The sequence below is a fragment of the Panthera tigris genome, chromosome A1, assembly GCF_018350195.1.
Source record: "Panthera tigris isolate Pti1 chromosome A1, P.tigris_Pti1_mat1.1, whole genome shotgun sequence".
In the NCBI taxonomy this organism is placed as follows: Eukaryota; Metazoa; Chordata; class Mammalia; order Carnivora; family Felidae; genus Panthera; species Panthera tigris.
The window spans coordinates 54,129,407-54,151,441 of NC_056660.1; the positions used below are offsets into that span (position 1 = coordinate 54,129,407).

At 33.8% G+C, this 22,035-nt stretch overlaps 1 non-coding gene across 1 annotated transcript; it reads right to left on the minus strand.

Annotated features, from left to right (window-relative positions):
- Positions 1 to 13,943: 13,943 nt before the first annotated feature.
- LOC122232113 lies at positions 13,944 to 14,049 on the minus strand. Its single transcript, XR_006209476.1, has one exon. It is a non-coding gene; the product is annotated as a U6 spliceosomal RNA (small nuclear RNA).
- Between the last annotated feature and the right edge of the window lie 7,986 nt (positions 14,050 to 22,035).

The window sequence follows — 22,035 nt, forward strand, 5'->3', positions numbered from 1 at the left end:
CAGAGAGTACTTTCTATCCACCAGCATTTGCGAGATTTCTTTCAAAATAACATACCAAACTATTTTTAGTTAGTTCATCTTATTTTAATATGTTTTTTTTGGAATTAGGCAGATTTTTTAAAGGCATAATATATAATTATCTCCGAAATTTATACAAGTATTCAATATTCAAAATTTGATATCAAAAGAAACAAAAAAGAACGTGTCTTTTTCTGAGATTGAAAATTTGGAGTTTATGCAATTTTACGTTTGCAGCATGTGTACGGAAACAGTACAATGCCAAAGTCCTGACAGTTCTATTTCTTAGCAATTTTAATTCTTATTAAAATTATAAAAGTATTATTTTGAAATTTCTTATGGGTTTGGTTAATATGAATCCATCCATGTTGAATATACATTTTTTTGGATGTTAAATATATTTTTAAGTTGTTGCAAACTCCAGCTGTGAGAATAGAGGCAAGTATCTGGAACTGTACAATTTTATAAATGTCATCATTGGGAAAAATTAAAACTAGCATCCTATAAACAACTTGCATTAGTCATCTATTTCTGTGTAATATCTTACCCTAAAATGTAGCAGTGTAAATCAAGGACCATTTTTTATATCAGAGTTTCTGTGTATCAGGGATCTGAGCAAAGCTTAGCAAAGCATCTCTCATTCAAGTTCTCATGTACTTGTCTCAAACTAACACCTAGGGCTACAGTTTCAGTTGAAGACTGGACTGGAAGAGGGTCTAATTCTGGGGCTCACTAACATGGTTGTTCACAGTACCTAGTCCTTGTGAGCTGTTAGACTGAGGGCCCTTTCTTCCTTGTCTACTGGACAAAGGCTTCCTATGGTCCTTGCCATATAGGCCCATCTACAGAACAAAATATGGCAGCTGGCTTCCCTTCCAGAAAGTGTGTATTTGAGAGATACAGTGGGAACTAAGATGTAACTTATAGGCTTTGTGTAACTTAACCTTACTAGGGACATCACAAGCGTCTGTCATGTTCCATTCATTAGAAGTATTAGTAAATCCAAACCATACTGAAGGGGGAAGGATTACACAGAGTTGGGTAAATACAAGGCAGAGATCATTGGAGGCCATCTTAAAAGATACCTACCACACAATTGTTAAAATTGTCTTTTGGTCAACTGTTGTGCATATAATGCAAAACCACAGATAATAATAATATCTTAAAGCAGGAAAGGTACATAGATTGTTGTTTGATATGTCACTGTTTGGATGTGTCACATAAAAAAAAAACATTTTCTCAACCATACATAGATTTTTGACATCTTGTGGGAGTTTGGAGATTGGAGGAATGCTAGGGATGGAAATATAAGTGTTGGAAATATTTGAAATTTATAAAAATTCTGAAATAAAATGAATTGTGCAAAGTAATTCATAGTTCTATTTTACTCAACCATTTTTATTAAGAGAGATTAAATGAATACCTACTACTGCCATATTTATGTTTGTGGAATTCTACAGTTTGGAACATACAGACTCTGTAGCAAAAGAATAACTTTACCTTTAGCATTCTTTTTACCTTTGGAAAAATATTTATACTCTGATAATTAATCAGTGAAATATAGCTTCTTGAGACTATAAAGGATTTTGGGAACACTTTTAGTTTTAACAAACTTCATCACAAATTTCACACAAAAGATTTTGCTAAATTTTGTTGAATGAGTTAGTTACTAAAGAATGCTCAATGGACTAATTAATATGGTCTTCTAATTTTTCAGTTCATCTCAAAACAACTCTTCATGTAAAACTATTACAAACTTGTTTTTTCATATGATGAGATGGAGTCATATTTAGATTTTTTTTCCTTCTCCTTTTCCTGTAGTCATACAATTATTTATTTATTTGGGACTGGAGTCTGATTGTAAATGATGATTTAAACATAAAATTGGCTAAATAAATATATTTTTTTCTGAACCATTACACAGCTGCCAGTTATTTTAAATGAATGTTTATAAATTTAGAATCTTACAAACAAACATATTTTTAAATTATTATTACACTGATTGTATTATAAGAGCATATACTGGCATGTAGACAAGAATATTACAGCCAAATTATCTCTGGATTGAAGTGTTTGGTGCTTGTCTAATGCTAATGGGCACTTGCTCTGTGCCCAGGATCTCCAAGTTCTGTAATTTTCTATGCAAATGAACCATGGTGAGTTACATAGCTTTAATACTTTGGTATCTGTCTGCACTCAGAGACATAAGCAGTCTCTTACAACATGCTTGGATTTCTTCACTGGGGGCCAAAGAACATATGTTCTTGCATTTACTTATGAGTCTGATAGAATGGAGTTTTAACAAATATTGACAATACTGAGGCTTTTGGAGATCTGGTTCTAATGTTTTTGCCACAAAGAGTTTATTTTCTTTAGTTAAATACTATAAATTCATTTAGGACTAGCACATTATAAATATATAAGAGAAGACAATATAATATTTTAATAGGGAATAAACTACGTTTGTTGACAGGAAACATTTTTCAGTAATGCTTATATTGCCTAATGAAGGAGATATCATTTTTATTACATACATGCCACCATTCAGTTTGTGGAGAAAGAAGCCTTGAGGATCGAGCTGCTGTCCTTAGTTAACTTAAGGCTATGATGTAAACACTAAATTATTTGTTTCCCACACTTATCGTCCAATCATTGATCCTTTCTCCTCCCAATCCACCTTCAAGTCCATTTATGTTCAAGATTTCATATTTTCTAATATGTCATCTTTTGGTGAACGCTTAATATGTTGAAAGAAGTAAGAAACATGACCCATTATTTGTAAATTTTCAAAACAGCAGAAAAACAAAATCAATTCAAGCCAAACAAACTGCTGCTAATGTTCTCTGAAATAAAAGCTTTGCAATAATGACCACGACTTTTGTGCCTGTCATATGCACTGGCTTATGCAACATCTTAGCACTAACCATGGCAACTAGAAGTCACTTGGTATAGATTCAAATTTAAATTGTTGGGAATATACACCTTGCTCAAAGATTGCCACAAGCCCTTTGAAGAAGCTAAGGTTACTGTTGTGAATATAAACGAATAAGACCAGACTTTCAGGTGCTCTGGTAATTTTCAACATTCCTTGAGGACATCATGGCTGCCTAGCTTCCTCACTACAACTGACAGAAGACTTTCAGAATTTCCTCCTCCCCATTCCTAGATAATCATAAGAAATATTCTCTGGTCTTCTGTCAGGATAAAAAGTCAAAACATCTCAGTGCTTACTTTGTAATGGGTGTTACCTACCAACATATTTGCATTTCAAAATGATATTAAGTGATATTAAAAAATATCTTTACAAAAAAGAACTCTATCTTCTAATGGTAGACATTCAAAACTAGGATATATGGCTTAAGAGAGGTGCCACTCAAATTACATTAGAAACCATTCCTACAGTAGAGATCGCTACTACATTCCTTACTTCTAAAATGCCTATTTCACATGCACATGGGGAGAATGAGGCAAATTAACAAAATGGACAGGACTTGAAGTAACTTTTAAGGCATTTCTAAAAACCAGTCTGCACTCTGACAATTCAAAATTCAATTTTTGCATTATAATTCAGTTTCACCCATTATTGGTAAGAATATGGTTTCTGGTTTTGGATCCTGCCCTGGGGTTTGCTAATGTAACAAAGCTTGGGCAGATTGCCTTTGCTTCCTTTCATTGCTGCCAACCAGACTCCAGTTCTGTTTCTTTTCCCCCGGAGAGAAACATATACTCCCTTACTAAGGTTCTATCTTAGTTTTTCCAAGAGTAAGAGTCTACTCCTGGTTTATCCTTTTGAATGATATTTCAGTGATATCTGTTTGATATCTGTTTGTCTACCAGCTATCCCTTAAGATTCGTCTTGAAATGGGTCACCTGAGTGGCTCAGTTGATTAAACATCCGACTCTTGGTTTTGGCTCATGTCATGATCTCACAGTTCATGGGATCAAGCCCCTGTCGAGCTCTGCACTGGCAGTGTGGAGTCTGCTTGGGATTCTCTGTTTCCCCCTCTCTCTGTCCCCCACCCCCACTCATGCTGTCTCTGTCTCTTTCAAAATAAATAAATAAACTTAAGAAAAAAAAAACCAGATTTCTCTTGAAATGGTGTGGTTGGAGAGCCATGTGTTATAGAATTACTATATTTTACTGCTGAGGAAGGTCATCTTAGCCTTTTCCCCAAAGTGTCATTGGAAAGGGATCTCAGTTATCCATGCAGAAGCTGTGGATACCCAATTTAGTTCTCTCTGGATCACAAAAGAATACCTATGAACCATATATCATCTTACAAACTTTCTCCTTGAAACATGTGGCCATCAACAAATACTTGCCTGGCTTTGAATCTGCATTTTAAAACCTGTTTGAGGCCATGTGCTATGCATGCCTATTTTTCAAAACAGACAATCCACCTAGGGCCCTTAGCATCTGATATTTTACTAAATCATGTTAAAATTGCACACAGTAAGATACACATGTATTTATTCTATGATATTTAAAATTTTTAAATATATACAATTTTTAAATTTTCTTTAACAGAAAAGTATAAGTGGTAAATAACTGATGTCCCCCACCAAAGACAGAAAGAAGGTAGAGGAGTGTAAAGGCAGGAATTCTGGAGGTAGACGGAATTTCTTAAAATACAGCTCACTCTGGGAAAGTAATTTAAAGCACCTGAGTTTTAGTTTCCTCATCTATAAATCAGCATAATTATTCCTTACTTACAGAGTTATTAAAGACATTGATAATGTAAAAAAAAAAAAAAAGCACAGAAGGGTCACTTTTAGGGATCATAATGTATATCCATTTTTACTTTCACATTCCCTAGATCATTTTCATGATACTTTCACTGGGTAGGTAGGGTGCACTATTTTAATCATTAGTAGACACATTTCAGGAGACAGCATTCAGAAGGGATGGTCAGCTAGACAGCTACTTTATGCTTTAGTGCTTATTATCCTGGAGAAGATTTCTCTTCCTCTCTTGCTCTGTGTCTCTCTCACCCACTGGATTAAATAGAAAACCACCAAAATTGTTTTCATTTTTGGTTTCCTCTTTCACGTCTTAAGAAATAACTTCCTATTCTACTTCACATCAAACACTGACATTTGGGATGCCGAAACCATTACTTGTCACTCTTTTAGCTCCCTCCGCACATTCTGAGACAGTCCAGATCCATTTACTTGTAAGTAACAGATGCTTCCTATATTCCCTTCTGAGTCTTGCCTCCCCTGGCTTTTATATGATCTCTTCCTCTTTGAGGAAGAAAGCAGAACTTCCGACAGACCACAGAAAATCTCTGTACATCTGTTCCTGCCGGTTTTCTTACTTGGTAAATAATCTTTTGGAAGATATAAGCTATAGCTTGCAAAAAGTATGACATTCTGGTAGACAGGCCTTATTTTGTTATTGACACATATGTATAGGAAAAAATAATTTAAAATGCAAATGTAAATTGCTAGAAGATCATATTTTTCAAACATGAGAAGTATCTCCTAGTGGCCTGATAAATCTACCCTTGTATAGGTGGCATTTCACTAAATCCTGAATATAAGAAACTTATTCTCATAATTTTACTTTATAAACATATTTCCCACAATTAAAGTATCCCAGATCATTTATGTTTAATTCAATTATTCTGAGAGTTTGGGTTAACATTCTCTTATTACAAACAAAATACAAACAAAAACTTAGCTATTAGGTTTAATGGAAAATCAGTCTAACTCCTTTCTTTTCACACCTGACTTCTGGCATTTTAAGTGTCTTTATAAAAACATAAGGAATAACAATATTCATCATATTACTGATCTATAGTGATTCACATATACATAGATGTAACATTTTAAAGCACTTCTTGAATTAACTATCTTAATTTACAACCTTACAACCGCAAAGCAAGAAAGAATGTTTGATACTTCTGAAAACATATTTGGAAGGTGCCCTCAGTGCTATTATAAATGCTCTATGTACCTCTTTAGTATATAAACATTAAATATGTTTAATGTTACCTATTTCATAAAGCCAACTAGTAAATACTTAAAAAGAATAATCTGCTGTGCAATGAAATGAATGTTATGAAGACACTTAAAAAGTTTGACATGGGGTTAATACATTTTACTTTAGCGGTAACAATCTTTGAATTTATTGTGGGCAAAATTCATCCTAACTCATGCATCCATTTGTTAGCAATAAAGTCTGTGTATTATATAACTACCATATATGTCAAAGTAGTAAATTTGATATAACAGCATGGAAACATCTCTGCATCACTGAAACTGGTAGAGTAAGAATGTGATTCATAAAGTATCACTTCATCAAGAGGACACTCACTTTCCATCAAAGGCAAGACTACTTTAGGAAAGAGTTCAGATATTCTCCAGGCAACAGTTCGCTTTTTAATATTTTTTCTGACCTATTTTATATTTTTTAACTTTTAGGGTTTATTTATTTATTGAAAGAGAGAGAGAACAAGCAGGGGAAAGGGCAGAGAGAGGGAGACAGTCCCAAGCAGGCTCTGTGCCATCAACGCAGAACCCCATGCTGGGCTCTATCTCCTGAACCACAGGATCATGACCTGAGCCAAAATCAAGAGTTGAATGCCTAACAGACGGAGCCACCCAGGTACCCTGACCTCTTTTAAATTATTAGATGAATCAGACACTTTTGACTTACAAAGAATTATAATTAAGGGTTCATACAAGACCTTTAACATGCTTTTAAGAGCTAGGTTTTTCAGCATACTTTTTACAATCCACGATAATTCTTAAGAGGGTCATACTGTAATAGAATATGCTAAAAAATACAATGCACATTTATAGAACAAATTTATATTAAAATGAAAATAAAATAATTATTTATTTGTAGCCTGAAATAAAACTGGCTTGTCTATTATATAATCAGCAAATTACTGGTTTTCAGGTAGCAGCAAGTCATTGTGGTCGATTAAGAAAATGTATATATTAGCCCACATTAGTTGTTAAAGAAAACATTACTGGAAGGATGGATGGATGAATGAGTCACTGGATGAATGGGTCACTGGATAGATGGACTGGTTAATAGAAAGATGACTAAGTTACTATGTAACACTCTATTAGTGCACAATTAATCAAGAATATTTGCTAGCTCACAAAATTTTCATTTGTATAATTAATGGTTTTATCACAAATTAAAATACTTGGGCAAGAAACAGGTTATGATGACAAATTTCATTCTATCAAGTTTTTCTGTTTGCTCACCCTAAAAATTGCTCTGATGTAATTTGAATTCCCTCAGAATTAGTCTTGAGACAACGATTCCAATACAAGTAATCTCTTTGGAATGTGATCCCAGAAAATGTCAGTACAAAAGAGGAGAACTGAGATAAAAGGAAAAACAGTAGCCAACCAAAAGGCAGTGTTCTAACAACTTCCTTCTCTGGAAAACTGGAGTTTAATCCAGCTGTGAATTCTGCTATCAATACCAAGAACACAGTTTTCAGAAGCAGACCACCAAGTAGCAGAGCAGCTTACAAATCTACCCACTAATCCTGTCATATGTTGATTGAGAGCTATTTCTAGGAGGGAACTTTCCTTCCGTAGCATATTAGGTTTTCCACTTTTGTGGAGTAGACACCATTGGCCAAAGAGGACCCTCACACAGACTCGTGGGTGCTCTGAGTTACGATCTGGACTGGAATGCCTAGAAATACTATTTTATGTGGGGATTTTAGCGAGGCATCTGAAAGTAAAATAGAGAGCAAGAACAGATATGGTTCCTGCTCTCATTCAGCTTATAGTCTAGTGGGCAAAATAAAACAAAAACAGACTTTTGTAAGTACTACTTTACAACTTTGATAAGTGCTAGAAAGCAGCACATGGTGTTATGAGAACATATATGTTTTTAGTAACTGAAAATTTATGCTAGTGTTAAATCACCATCACATAAAATGAAGGTTACATGAAGCAGTAAAATGTTATGAATTATCAAGATCATTCATTGATCTTGATAGGAAGTAATGCTTTCCTTATTCTAATCAAGACATACTTATGCACACGTTTATGGCTCATTGTGAGGACTTACACATGAACAGAGGTGACATGAGAAGGCCTGACAGAGAGTAAAAGCTTGGACATAGTTTTAATTTGCCACAATTTGAATTCATTCCCCAAGCCATATACCTGCCCATTAGGAAAAAGTGGAAGACTTATTGACTGAAGGTGTTTCAGACCAACTGCTGACCAACCATTTGGTTACCTCCAAGCATGATAATCCACGTACAACTCTTAGGATTCTAGCCTTAAAAATACAATGAGAAAAACAAAACAGACCAAACAAATGAAAAACACCAAAAAACATAAAGAAAGAAAGAAAGAGAGAGAGAGAGAGACTGAGTGAGTGTGAGTTCAGGGTTGCATACTTTGGTATAGGTATATACCACAAAATTAGGCCAGGTAAACCACTAAACAAGAAAAAACAACAATGACAACCTCTGACATGGTGAATCTGTGTTCAGAGTTGCTAGAATATAATACTGAAAATGTGTTTTCAACCCACAATTATAAAATATGCAAAGAAGTAAGAAAGCATGACTCATGAGAAAGCAGTCAATAGAAACTTCCATGAAAGGACCACAATGCTGGTCTTAGCAGAAAAAGCCTTCAGTGTAGCTATATATATTCAAAGATCTAAAGGAAACCATATTTAAGAATTAGTCATTTAGGGGCACCTGGGTGGCCTAGTCGGTTAAGCGTCTGACTCTTGATATGAGCTCAGGTCATGATCTCATGGTTCATGAGATCAAGTCATACGTCAGACTCTGCACTGACAGCTTGGAACCTGTTTGGGATTCTCTTTCCCTCTCTTTCTGCCCCTCCTCCACTCTCATTCATTCTCTCAATAAACAAACATTTTTTAAAAAGACTCAATTAGAAGACATATCAATTAATATATCAAGTGAAGGAAAAAAACAAAAGAACTTTTTTTTAAAAAAGGAGTGTTAGAGGAAAACAGGGACACTTTATAATCACCTGGCACATGTCAACAAATCAAGATGATAAAACAAGTATTAATCTATCATGTCTAACAATAAGCCGCAAAATATATGAAGCAAAAACAAAATTTAAGCAAGAAACAGATAAACATTCATAGTTGGAGATCTGAATACATCTTACTCAATTTATGCTACTGAAAAAATTATTACTCAAGCTCCATTAATCTGACCTAACTGAAATCATAACAACCTTCTCCCCAACAATAACACAATGCATAGGATTTTTCGCAATGCATCTACGTTATCCAAGATAGACCATGTGTTCACCTGCAATATGTTTAAAAGAACTGAAATCATTTAAGATGTTTTAAAAATGAAAGGAATTTAGAAATTAACAACAAATCAATATGGGAAATCCATTAATGTTGGGATCAACAAACATGTTGAACAAATAAGAAATCACAGGAGAAATCAGAAAATTTTTTGAGCTAAATAAAAGAAAAACAAACATATCCAAATTTATGGAATGTAGCTATAAAAGTCTTTACCTGAAATGTGTATCTTCAAACATACACATATACAGACACATATTAAATAAGAAGAATGGTCTGATATTAATTGCATAAGTCCCCAGCTTAATAAACTAAGAAAAGAAGGGGAATCCAAAGCCAATCAAGTAGAGGGGGAATATAAAAATTAGGGTAGAAATCATTAATGTAGAAAAGAACAACAGAGGTAATCAACAAAACCAAAATATAAGCAATGTTCAAAAATTTTAGCTAGTGTGACCAAAAAATAAAAGAGAAGACACAAATTACAAAAGTGAAGCCTGGAAGAACATCACTATTGATAGTACAGAAAGTAAAAGAACTATAGTGAAATCCCCTAAACAACTTTATGGCAACAAATTATACAAACTATATAAAATGGGGGAATGCTCATAAGACAAAATTTACCAAAACTTCATGAAGAAAAAATATAAAATATTAATAGACCTATGACCAATGAGGAAATATAATTCATGAATACGAGACCTCTCACAAGGGAAAGCCCAGACTCAAATGGCCATACTGGTTAATACCACCAACCATTTAAAGAAAACAAAACAATTCTTCACAAACTCTCCCACAACAGACATGAGTAAACGCTTCCCAATTCACTATGTGATCATAGGCTGATCAGATCAGGCTCAGATATTACACAAAAATAAAACCACAGATCAATATCTCTTAGAAATATAGACCCCATAATCTCTACCAAATATTAACAACATAAATACAACAAAATATTTTTAAAAAGACTAAATTCACAGCCAATTTGGAATTACTCCAGCAATGATATGTTCATGTGACATTTGAAAATCAATCAGTGTCAGTCTGGGACTAGAGTGAGCTGAGTGCAGAGCTAAGCATGGTGATTTTGAAGAAGTACCAAATCTTTCATGACCCAAGAGTAATCTCAAAGTTTGTGCCCAAGTGATCCATCTAACTCACCCCAGCCTCTGCTCTGATCATTATTTTATATTTTATTAATAAAGAACAAACCCACATGATCATCCTGATAGATGTGAGACAAGGACTGGAGAAAATCCAACACCACATTAAAAAAAAATTATTGGAGTGCCTGGATGGCTCAGTGGTTAAGCGCCCTACTTGATTTTGGCTCAGGTAATGATCTCACTGTGAGTTTGAGCCATGCTTTGGGCTCTTGCGCTGATAGAACGGAGCCTGCTTGGGATTCTCTCTCCATCTCTCTCTGCCCCTCCCCTCTTCACATTCTCTCTCCAAAACTAAATAAATAAACTTAAAAAAAATTGTCAGCAATCTAAGAATAGAAGGAAACTTACTCAACAATCCAAGCTGAAAAAGGGCATCTATAAAAATCCCACAGCTAAAATCATACAAAAACATTCTACTAGAATTGTAATTCAGTTTAGCAAGGCTACAGATCACAATATCAATATATAAAAAGCAATCATAATTTTTTTATAGTATCAACAATCAGAAACTGAAATTCAAAACAATACCATTTATTATAGCATTGCAAATATTCAATGCTTGACATGATTCTGACAGAAAGATAACCAAGGACCTGTACACTAAAACTAGGAAACATTCTTGAGAGAATTTAAACAATTAATATTGTTAAGATATCAATTTTCCTAAAATGACCTAAAGATTCATTGCATTACAAATAATAGCTTTATTTATTTGGTTTTTTATTTTGTTAACAGGTTGATTAAAAAACCCACATGGAAATGCAAAAGAACTAGAGTAGTCAAAATAACTTTGTGAAAGAACAAAGTCAGATGACTGGCAGTATTTGATTTCCATTTTAACCTCTGATCTTGGAATATCAACTATACTTCTTTATATACATATATATATATATATATATATATATATATATATATATATACATATACACACACACACACACACACACATTCTCGGACAACCACTAACATATATATAGTATATAGTATATATTGGTGGTTGTCTGAGAATGTATATATATATATACACATATATATGTATATATATACACATGTGTGTGTGTATATATATATATATCTATATATATACGTGTGTGTATATATATACACACACACATGTGTATATATATATACACACATGTATATATACACATGTGTGTGTGTATATATACATGTATGTATATATTAGTGGTTGTCCGAGAATTTTCAATATATATTTACAACTAACCAATGTCCACTTTCAAATAACACTATACCATTTCATGAGTAATGCAGATACCTTGTAATAGAGTATTCTCAATTCCTCCCTCCACTCCTTAGAAGACTGCCATCATTAATTTCATTATACATTACAATCACCTAATATATTTTTACCATTATTTGAAAAGTTATCTATTACAATAAAAATAGGAAAAATAACAGCTTTAATTTTGTCTTCATTTACCTCTTTTGTGACAATCTTCCTTATCTTATATGGATCTGTGTTTCCGACCTATGTATTCTTCCTTCTCCCTAAAGAACTGTTAACATTTACTGGAGGATAGGTCTGGTGGTGATGAATTCCTTTAGATTCTGGTTGTCTGAAAAAGTCTTTATTTCCCTTTCACTTTAAAAATAATTTAGGTATAAAAAGAATTTTAAGTTGGTGGGTTGTTGGGGGGGGTTGTTTGTTTTTAATTCTATATTTAAATATTGCAGTTTTCATTCTGTCCTTGCAGTATGGTTTCTAATAAAAAGTCTATCACAATTCTTATCCATTTCCTCTTTAAGGAATGCTATTTTTTAAATCGGGTTTAAGATTTTCTTCATATCCATTGTTTTCTGCAGTTTGAATATGAAGTGTGTCTATGTATATTTCTTTGGATATCTATCCTGCTTAGTGTTCTCTGAGCTTCTTGAATCTATAGTTTGAATCTGCCATTCATTTTGGAATGTTCTCTGACATCATTATTCAAATATTTCTTCAGCAACATTTTGTCTTTCTTCTCCTTTTGATATGCCAATTATGTATGCTATATCTTGAGAAATTATTTCATGGTTCTTGAATACACTCTTCTGCTTTACATTCTCTTTTCTTGTTGCATTTCAGATGGGGTGTTTGTATGGACATATTTTCAAGCTCATTGATTCTTACCATGGCCATTTCAAGTCTGCTGATAAGCCCATCAAAGACATTTTTTTTATTTGTGTGAAAGCATTTTTGGTTTATTGTGTTTCATTTTAGTTCTTTTTTGGAGTTACCATCTCTTTACTTATAGTAGCCATCTGCCCTGCTTGCTGTCTACTTTTACTGATAGCAATTCTACCATATTAAGTCATAGTGATTTTAATTTTCCTATCGGGTGATGCAATCTCTGTGTCATAGCTGAGTCTGGTTTGCTACTTGTTTTGTCTTCTCAAACTGTATTTTTTCTTACCTTTTTAACATGCCTTATAACTATTGTTGAAAACTGGACATATGAATTAAGAAAGAGTAACCAAAATGATTTTGATGTGAGATTCATGTTAATCTGGCAAGAAGTTGGGCCATGTTTAATATTTGCTATAGTAATAGCTGTTAAGTTTCAGATTTCTCTAGTGTCCTTTTTTTTTTTTTGTCTCCCTTGATATTTTTGGGTATTTCTAAAAACTCCTTAAATACAGCCTGTGCCTGTGGCTCTTTTAGCCACAATTATATATTGAATTATAATTCAATGTTATTATTCTGGAGCCTTGTTGATGTGATGGTAAATTGTAGGTAATGGGTAACAATTTGTAATCTTATTATTAAATCTCAGTGTTTTAGTAGAACTTTGTTCCTGGCTTGATCTTCCAAATGTTTCCTAGCTTTCCGCTTCCTCTTGCCTTATTTGAAACAGTTTGGCTAAGTAAACCTGCAGTTGTAAAACTGTCCTCCCTCCAGGTGGGATAAGGCTCCAATAAAGTCTTTTTCCCAGCAGGGTAGGCCTTTGTTTGGTAGAATTATCTAGATGTATTTCAAAATGGTTACATTTCTCTGCCATGCCAGGAATATGAGATCTTTCTTGTCTCTTCACTATTAAAATTTAGTGGGTTCCTGAGGGTGAAACCCACAAAATTATGGAGGCCCATCTAATACTGTAGCTGCCAGCAGTCTCCCCATCTCATGCTAATCAACCCTCAGCCTTCAGCAATTCACCAAAGTTACCATTTAAGTTGTCCTACCAGTTGTTGACTCCAGTAGCTTCTGCTCTAGGTAAGCGTATCTCTGATGTAATTCTCTAGATCTGGCAATCTCTCCAGAATTTGGAGTGGTAATTTGCCATGGGAATCACAAATTCCTGATGAGTCCAACAAAGTCACTGAATTTCAAGTTATTCGACTTATTTTCTTGGTGTAAGTTCAGGAGTGATAATATCCAAGTTCTTGTCAGGTTGTGATAAGACATGAAGCCGTAGATGAGTTTTTTAATAAAAAATAAATCAATGTTTTATTTTTCAATTATTTTTTTATATTTTAGTATTAAATGCTTTACAGATTTTCATGTCATCTTGTGCAGGGGCTATGCTAATCTTCTCTATGTTGTTTCAACTTTAGTATATGGGTTGCTGAAGCGAGCACTTGCTTTTTATTTTATATAACTATGCTGTTTGGGTGATCTGAGTTTAATGAGCCATTTGTAGTTGACTTTTTTTATTTTTTAATGTTTATTTATTTTTTTGAGAGAGACAGTGTGAGCAGGAAAGGGGCAGAGAGAGAGGGAGACACAGAATCCAAAGCAGGCTCCAGGCTCCAAGCTGTCAGCACAGAGCCTGACTCAGGTCTTGAACTCATGAACTGAGAGATCATGACCTGAGCTGAAGTCACATGCTAAACTGACTGAGCCACCCAGGCACCCCACTTACACTTGGCTTTATTTGATGAATGGATGAGGGGTCAGAGGAGGAATTTTCTGTGTTGCAAAAGTAGAGAAAAGAAGAAGGGAGGCTCATCAGATGAACAATTGGCTAAGATAGACTGAGGGGCTGATGGACTTATTTTTCGAAGGAGAAACACTGAGGATGCAATTGGACATGCTCAGATTCAAAACCAAAGATGTGTAAAAAAGAGAAAATGAGGGGGTGATCTCCCTAGTTCTTTCAGTCCTGTAGAGTCATTCTAGCATCTGAGGGAGATTTGGGATCATAAAAGACTGCACCTTCTGCATTGATTCCATTTTCAGCAGAAATAGTGACAGAAGCAAAGTGCATTTACGTAGATTTTTATTGGAATTCATCAATAATACAGTCAGTAAAGGGGAGGAGAAAATAGCCATGGCAAAGTGATTACTGTTTCCAGATTTGGGTTTTTTTTGCATACATGGAAAATCTCCATTGACTGGAGATTAACATAAATAGATGAATCAATGTGGGACTGATTTCCCATAACAGTAAATGAGCAGAGAGACAATAATATTTGTGCTAGAACTATTACTTAGACTTTGAAATACTTACAGGCTGGCATGACTTGGAAAAATTTAAATGACATATTTAAAATATTTTTTCACGTTAACTTCTAAGTAGAATCCAGTTTTGCATTGATATGTAAATGTTAAAGCATGAGTCAAAAGAAAATGAAGTGCATTAAACTATTCTCAAATGAATGTATATGCTATCGTTCTTAATTTTTTGTCTGAATTTTCTAATATATACTCATAAGACCAAACTAAATGATATTTTTAATAGGAAATAGCCACACTTATTTTTTTAATATTCAGAATGTAAGCCTCCTGATGACATACTGATTTTAACGAGTTAAATGACATTTTTATCCCACAGTCTCTAATCTTAAGAAAGGAAGCAAATTAAGAATGAAGGTGGGGACACCTGGGTGGCTCAGTCAGTTAAGCCTCCGACTTTGGCTCAGGTCATATCTCATGGTTCTTGCATTTGAGCCCTACACTGGGCTCTCTGCTGTCAGTGTAGAGCCTGCTTTGGATTCTCTGTCTCACTCTCTCTCTGCTTGCACACACGTGAAAAATAAACATTTTTTGTAAAAGAGAATGAATGTGGATACATAATTATGTCTGCCATTGTAGTAGGAAAATCAGTAAAATGCCAGGGGAATTTTTTTTTCCCTGCTTGGTATTAATTGCAAACTCTAATTAAATAATACCCGGAGAACTCTAAATTAATAACAGATGACTTTGCCCCTTAGAAGCCACAGATGGGCAAATATTGGTATAAATCAGAATTATAAAATTAAGTAAAAGACATGAAGACCTATTATTTTCATAAAAATGAAGGGTCAAAACACATTTTAAATATTCTTTTTCATATATTTTGTCATTCTTTCCATTTTATCTCACATTTTGCCCTTTGCTTTCATAAAATGTTTTATGAAATATACAAGAATGTCTCAGATGCTTCGCTATTAGATGATTAAGGGTAAGATCCAATTAACTTGTTTCTTAGAGAAAAGACTTTCTCAATTTTTCAATGCTTAACTCTGAATTTCATTGCAGATTTAAATACCAAATTTATTAAATTTGCTTCTGCCAATTTGACAAAAATCAAAAGAACAAATATTGCCTTATGTATATTATGTAGTCATTTTCAAGAATATTGCCTATATTGAGCAAGAGCAATGACAAAGCTTAATATCCTTCTGTTTCTTTACACAAGATTTACTGTTCACTAAACAGAATAATTACCACAGCAATTGTTAAAACACAAATACACTTAACGCACATTAATGAAGCACAAAAGAATGCAAAGGTATTGCTATTTATCTTTCTTAAGCTTTTCAATTTAAAAATATTCAATTCTCATAATTTAGAGAAAATATGCAATTAGTGAACTTTGTTTACCTTTGACAATCTAATTAACAGTGAAAGCATGTGGGGGATAAAAATCACTAACATTTATGCTAGATATCTGCTTATACTTCAAATAAAATTAAATCATTTATTAGGCCTTAGAGTCAGCTGCACTGAGAGTTAGGAGATTTGAACTTTATCCCCAATTGTATAACCATTGTTAGGTCTTTGCACTCACTCCTTTTACTGCAAAATGACTAATAATGTAAAATTAGTCACTAATGGGAGTTAACAATATAAGTGGCCTTTTAAAATTAGCTCTTAGAAAGAAACATTAATGGATTTCAATGCTTCATTGGAATTTTTTTTTTTCAATTCCTTATGTGGGTTGAGAAGTTTTGAAGATTTTCTGCAATGCATCCATTCTGAGGGGCAAAAAATGAATAACTGCTTTGTTATAGTTGCAAAAGTTAAATGAGTATAATTTTTATGTTTCTTCTGTAAAACAATGACTCACCACTGTTGATAATTCATAAAATTCTGCCATTTGTATTATTTCTCATTGTGCTTCAATCCAGAAATATCAAACTATTGTGCAAGTACTAATAATTTATTAAACAGTCCAATTTAAAGTTTCCTTAAAGTGTTAAGAGTAGACTGTAAGAATAATATATGTACTAGAGAGAGTTGCAATATATCATCTTTCTAAATCTGTATAATTAAAAGTAAACAGTCTTAGAATCCCAGGTCTTAATATAGTGCACTGTATGGTCAGGTGCTAATGTAAGTAGGCAGATTTGTAGATAATGCAATGACATTTGACTCTGAATTGCAATTTTGAATATTACGTGTGATTTTGAAAAATACATAGTACATAGAAATAATATATATAACTCCTTGAGGAAAACTAGAGATGCACATTTGTTCAGCGATAATACCTGCTCAGATATTACTACTTGCCCCTCACTTCACATTAATGTTGAACAGTAGTAACTCATAGAAAAAAGTACAGAACATGCTCCTTACTTTGTATTTTCCTTAAAAGGTGCCATCTATGAATTCATTCATGAATGCAAATTACTATCCTTGGGATACAATTCTCTACAGACTTCATATGGATTTCCACAGGAATACACTTTCCCACAAGATAACTCTCATTATCCAAAGGAAATGCCTCTTTTTGATGGGGCACACTGAAGATGAAAGAGCGAGCTAACGTTTTTACTGATCATGTATCTTACAAGGTAACCTTGAAAAATCCTTATTATTTCCATTTTATAAATCACAAAAGTTAAAGAGAATTTAAGACATATCTTAAACATCTCAGAGATTAAAATTAATTCATATATAGGGGTGCCCGTGTGGCTCAGTTGATTAAGCGTGCAACTCTTGATTTCAGCTCAGGTCATGATCTCACGGTTCATGAGTTCAAGCCCCGCATTGGGCTCCATGCTGATAGGGTGGAGCCTGCTCGGGATTATCCCTCTCTCCTTCTCTCTCTGACCCTCCCCTGCTTGCACCCTTGCTCTCGCGCTCTCTCTCTCAAAATAAACTTTTTAAAGATTTGTTAAAATTCATTCAAATATAGTTCTGTCAAATCAGAAATTTCTGACCATTGTTTTTATTTTATTTTAGCACAGATTGATAGACTCCATAAATTCTAAGTACCTACACAGTTTGAATTTATAATTCATAACATGCATCATTTTTATGACACAGAAATGATTTTATAAATTGCTAATTTACATTTCTATATTTATAGTGCAAATGTTATGTCTTAAGTGGATATATTTTATGTTCCTTTGTAAGAATTTGAGATTAGAATTAGAACACAGAGCCAGCTTGAAACTAAAGTGCTTTCCTAATACTTATCTTATTATTGAAATGTCTTTTGTAAAAAATACTGTAAAGTTGGATTTTCTTTAGTCCAGAATAATTCATTAGTCTGAAAAGTTTTTACTTAATTGTAAAGGAATTACAGAGATATGAGGGTATATCAATGTTTCATTAATCCTAGGATCTTGTCTTGAGACACTAACTCAACCCAACAACATAAATGAAAAAGATACTCCAGTAGGAGAAAAGAAACTCCCCCTAATTTTAATCTATGAACTGATATACAGATATTTTTTCTCTCTTTATGAGATAAAAGCGTATTATTTCCCCAGTAAATTTATATCTTCATATGTTTTGTGGTAGTTTGCATTATCTCTTCAAAATATTTGTTGGCTAACACACACACACACACACACACACACACACACACACACACAAAACCTATGCAACTCTTTCAAAGGGAAGACTGTCCTTCCCACACATTGACTTCAGGTTTGTCATGTGGCTTGCTTTGTTTGTCCAATGGGATGTAAACTTTAAGAGCTATTATTTAGTTTGCCATTGCTATTGTCCCTTTACTTCAAAATGTCAAGGGTCTTGGGCACCTTAGTGGCTTAGTGGGTTATGCCTCCAACTCTTGATTTCAGTTCAGGTCATGATCTCACAGTTCATGGGTCTGAGCCCCACATCAGGCTCTGTACTGACAGCATGGAGCCTGCTTGGGATTCTCTCTCTCTCTCTCTCTCTCTCTCTCTCTTTCTCTCTCTCTCTCTCTCTCACTCTCTCTCTCTCTCTCTAACTAGATAAACTTAAAAAAAAACTGTAAAGGGTCCTAGATAGTAGTTGCTTCTTTACCATTTAAGTTCTGGAGTGAAAAGGACATGATGTGGAACTTATGCTGAATTTAAAAAAAAAAAAAACTTGTTTAACAACAGGAATTAAACTTCTGCTGTTATAAAACCACTAAAACTTAATGTTCTTTTTTTTTAAATAGTTGTATAACTTAGACTAGCAGATTTACAAAATACTGAATTTATCTTTATTTGACAGCACTTATTTTCATTCTTCTAGCATAGTTTGTTGACATACAGTAAAAACTTACTGTCCTCAATTGCTAACCAAGATAAGATTTATATATTTTCTTAAAATAATACACACACAAATAATTAAAAGCTAAAATACACTTACAGATTTGATGACAAATCTGGTTATACTTAGCCGCCTCTTATTTTACTTGTTGGAATACCTCATGATAAAAAATAATTGACCACAAACTACATTATTCCCAATGTGCCACTGAATCTTAGAGAATTAGTACCTCTCCTTGATTTATGGTTCCAGTCTAATTTCACAGAGCTCTATCAGCAAACTCATTTTGACACTCTTGAGCTACAACTATAGCAATTCATTTACAACATTCCCCAAACAAATTTCAACTTCACTAACAGATTGTGCTTGGCTGAAGCTGTTGGTGATTTAAAATAGCTGGAATCCTAATGTAAGTTTATAATGAAATGTCTGACAAGACTCTAACATGGGAGTCTCCTAATGATTTTGTAATGTTTTGACAATCTTGAAAATATGTTTTAAAAAAAGCTAGCAAATGCAAGTTTTCCCTAAGCAAAATATCCCATCTGTTCAAAGAAAATCTTTCAAAATACCAAAAGCACTAACCACAGTATAGGAAGAAGTTGTATGATTTCATTTCTTTAAATAAATGATTCTTTGAAGAGATAAATAATAGGAATTGTAGAAACCTTTAAGAACTTAAGTTTATAATGCAACTGACTAGTAACCTTTAAAGGTAAGTGACTAAGGGAATTGTTAAAGATCCCTCAACTGTGGCAAAATGTGTCCTGAATGCTTTGATTAGAGGAGCTGAAAGGGGTATTTAAAACCTTATTAGTTTAAAGCACAAAGAAAAAAAGTGAGTTTTATACTAAATAGGATACCGAATGGGCTCCCTTTAGACCATTATTATGAACATTTATCATTTCTCGCTCCAGTTGAGGGAATTTTGATAATTCCCTCTATAAGTCACCTTTAAAGCTATTCTGCCAAGCTGATGAGGCCCCAATATTGATTTGAGTTGTCCACAGGTTAACTCAGATGATTGCAAATCACTCAGAGTTCCATGTTCTATTCTGAGCTTCCCATCTGTATAACCTCTAGAGAAGGTTAAAATTAACACCTTTCTTTTGTACACAGAGATTTTTCCAGTTTACAAAGTTATATCACATACTCAATTCCATATAATAAATATGCACTTAGCTTCTCTTCTTCAAATATAATGAAACTGAAGAGCTTAAATAATCCATATTGTTAAGTTGTGTGAGAATTTTTAAAGCGGCTTCATTAAAATGCCCTCCCTCCCTCCCACTTTCCTCCCTTTCTTCCTTAATTCTTTCTTTCTATAGAAATAACTAAAGATTTTTTCTTATAATTATGCTTTTAATTTTTTTAATGTTTATTTATTTGAGAGCGAGAAGTGCATGCACACGTGCGAGCTGGGAAGGGGCAGAGAGAGAGGGAGAGACAGAGAATCCCAAGCAGGTTCTATGCTGTCAGCAAAGAGTCCCACGGGGGCTCAAACTCACGAACTATGAGATCATGACCTGAGCTGAAATCAAAAGTTGGACACTCAACTGACTGAGCTACCCAGGTTCCCCATCTTATAATCTTGCTTTTAAAAGCCAGCAAATAAAGTTGTTCCTACTATCATAAATTACTACAAGAAGTGTACAAAATTGTTAATTTAAATTTAAATTTATGTTTAGCAATTAAGAAAAATTTTATGTACACTTCATTTATTTTTTAATAATTTTTTTAACGTTTATTTATTTTTGAGACAGAGAGGGACAGAGCATGAACGGGGGAGGGTCAGAGAGAGGGAGACACAGAATCTGAAACAGGCTCCAGGCTCCGAGCTGTCAGCACAGAGCCCAACGCAGGGCTCGAACTCACGGACCGCGAGATCGTGACCTGAGCTGAAGTCAGCGGCCCAACCGACTGAGCCACCCAGGCGCCCCTGTACACTTCATTTAAATTAGACATGCTTATTAAAATTCAAAATAAATATTTCTCTTATTTATTAGGCTTTATTTCAGCCAACACATTTTAGGGCTATATTTTTTTGCTTATGTTACATGTTCAGGGAAAATCACCTATGGATCTTATAGTCTGTCAGTCCATGTTAGCAATTCCACTTTAGGAAACCTAAGTAGAAGCAAATACCATATTTCCATTGGTGGGTTTGTAAGTTTTGTTGATTCAGAGAGCAACACTTAATGTTCAAAGGTAGATTAACCATGAACCAAATTCATCTTAAGCTACAGTGCCTCTCACTTACCAAGGCCCCTTTCAAATTGTCATTTTTATAGCTAATTTTATAACTATGTGTTATTTTATTTTTAATGAGATTCCCCAAATTATAATAAATTTTAGGTTCCAAATGTGGATAATCTGTTAGTTATCATCTATATTAACACAAATTGAAAAGCTTCCCAGTAACTTTAAAATTTGTCACACGTGTGCCCTTTAATATAAAATTGATATCAGAATTAAGACAGATTAAAGAGATTATTTCTAAAGGTTAGCAAAAAAAGGGGGGGAGGGGTGACCATAAAATTTACAGTCCAAAGCAGGTCACTTTTCAAAGAATCATACCTATCTCAGACAAACTAAATATATAATTTCTTGCACTCATCTAGAATGTTGATTTTCTAAAATTGTTTCTCTCAGTTTCCTAAGTTTCTTTGCACACAGGTATAGACAACTGCATTAAAAATTCAGCATTTAGTGGTATAAAGTAAGAGAAGAAAAGATTCAGGAGGGTCTGTGGATGTTTGCTTTGCTTTTTTTTTTTTTTTTTTTTTGGCCAGATGTTTTCTAATATGTCAGGGTGTGTGAATTAAAGGTGTACTTGTCCTGTGTCTCTCATGGTTATGGAACTAGAATAAATAGAAGTCAAGAAC